Consider the following 2,231-nt stretch of genomic DNA (forward strand, 5'->3'; position numbering starts at 1 on the left):
ACAAATGGCAAAATTTGTACACATATCATTTTAAATATTTATTTATAATTAGGTCCATTATAAAATAATTTCAGAAATGATCTTATGCAGTTGATAAACACTGCTCTTTGGGTTTTGCTTTGTTTTTTTAGAAAAGGTGAACTTTAATACTTAGACCATTTACAATAAAAAAAATAGGTACACAAAGACAGGTCTTAAATGTCTACAATTGTACAAAAGACAAATACAAAACTGTGGCAGACATGGTGAGTGAGGCTCATTGTCTCCCCTTCTGGCATTGCAGGAAGAATTCCTCCCCCCATACTGGCCTCACCAGGTGCCATCTTTGGTCCCCTCAACTTCATGGAAGAAGGGCATGCAATTGCAGGGAAAGCTCTCACAACCAGTCAATGGAATTTCAAAAAAAAATTATAAAGGTAAAAGTCTAACATGCACTAAAATGAAGAAATTATGACTTTTTGGTTTAAAATTGAAATATGTAACATTGAATCAAAAAAAGTATCTTAAATCACACAAAAAATAAGTCCCAAAACACCCTAGAGAAATGATCTAAAACTTAAATAGGCTAGGGTCCAGCTCGGCAGGGAAGTGCCCTAAGGTGTCTGTCTTTAGCTGACAGTGCTCTTGTCCTCAGAGCCTGGTGAGACAGGATCAGCAGCAGAGGCAGCCTTAGAACATGTTGGTCATGGACTTGTATTTCTTGAAGGGCATCCACTGATCCATGGCACAGTTCATCTTCATCACAGTGCTCAACAGCATGGTGATGCTGACTATTCCTTCAGCAGGTCCTCTGCGTGCTCACTGAGCTTGATCTGGATCATATCCTCCTGCTCCTAACAAAGAAGCCCAGGATGTTGACCTTTTTGAACATCTCCTAGGCAGCAAACGTCTGCTGTCTTGGGAGGAACAGGTTCTTCTTAGACTGCTGCTAGCTAGGGGGCTGGTTCTGCAGGGTCTCCATGGTCACCAAGGGCATGTATAGTGTGGGGGGTGGCAGTGAGGGTCGTGTGGGAGGGAGGGGGTGATGGCTGGGGGGCTTGGTGGATGTTGGTGTGGCTGGGTTCAGGCCACTGTTGCACATGGGTATCCTTGCTTGAACTTCACTGGCAGCATAGGGTTGGCTGGGCTCCCAAGGTGGCCTGTGGCCTTCATGCTGGCTTCCCAGGAAGATGATGGCTGGGGCTGCTCGGGAGGTAGGATGAGGCAGACACTATGCTAGGTGTGGAGGGCAGTGCAGGCTCACTGTTCAGAGACACAAGTGTCTTGGGACAGTAGACCCACTGTGTAGTCTAGGGTATTTTAGCTATGGTCTCTTCTTGGAGACTTTTCTACCACTTTGTCTAAGATCTTCCTCCTTCTTTTCACCTCTCGGCCAGCCATGACCATGTCCAGCTTAAATATTTAGAAGTTTCACGCCCCTTTCTTGTTGTGATGGTACCCTTGAGTGTGGGGTAGGGAGTAGATTCACAGTAGGGCTCTGGAACCTGATTGTGGTGTCCACTTTGTGGAGCAGCACCCAGCCCTTGGCGTGGAGTCGCAGCCCCGCACTGCTCTTCCAGCTGCTACTCGCTAGGTAAACTTGGTCAGCAGCTCTTAAGTTTTCCTAAAATATCTGGAATGTTGGGGTCTGCTCTTCAAGGTCAAGGTTCAGTGAACCTTTGTTAAGGACTTAAGGATGTTGGAGACCGTGTGGATCCAGGGGTCCAAGTCTGGGGTGATGAGTTGGATGGTGTCCATCAGAGTACCTTCATCTTGTCCACTCTCCTGTGTGGGAGGTGCAGCATCTCGAGCAGCAGGTTGAACTTCAGGGCTGACAAAAAAGTGGTGGAGCGGTTATGGACAATGGCATCCCAATGCAGGGTGGCAATCAGCTGATCTGTGGTCCCCAGCTTGTTGTGCAGCCACAGGCCAGTGTCCCTCTCCAGCACAAATGTCATCTGCAGGCAGTCATACTCACATGGCTGGCATCTTATGAATACTGTCCTTTGGGTTTTAAGAGACAAAATGAGGCCACCTCACAGTTTATCAATATTGGGATTAATCTCCATACATTCCTGCCTGACTATGGCTGAAAGCTTATCCATGAAAGGGTAGCTGCAAACCACCTCTGTTTTCCTGGTCAGGTTTGGAAAGCTTCAGAAATGTCTGTGGGAATCCCTGACCCTCCCCTTCAGACTTTGAGTGTCTCTCACTCCCAAAGCTAGAACAAGGTCTGTGGTCTTCAGGACTTG

General features: G+C 46.9%; 1 pseudogene; it reads right to left on the bottom strand.

Annotated features, from left to right (window-relative positions):
• Window positions 1-1,299: 1,299 nt before the first annotated feature.
• On the bottom strand, window positions 1,300-1,937 carry LOC141421437 (negative elongation factor A pseudogene; annotated as a pseudogene).
• Between the last annotated feature and the right edge of the window lie 294 nt (window positions 1,938-2,231).

Source organism: Castor canadensis, chromosome 3 (genome assembly GCF_047511655.1).
Source record: "Castor canadensis chromosome 3, mCasCan1.hap1v2, whole genome shotgun sequence".
Taxonomy (NCBI): Eukaryota; Metazoa; Chordata; class Mammalia; order Rodentia; family Castoridae; genus Castor; species Castor canadensis.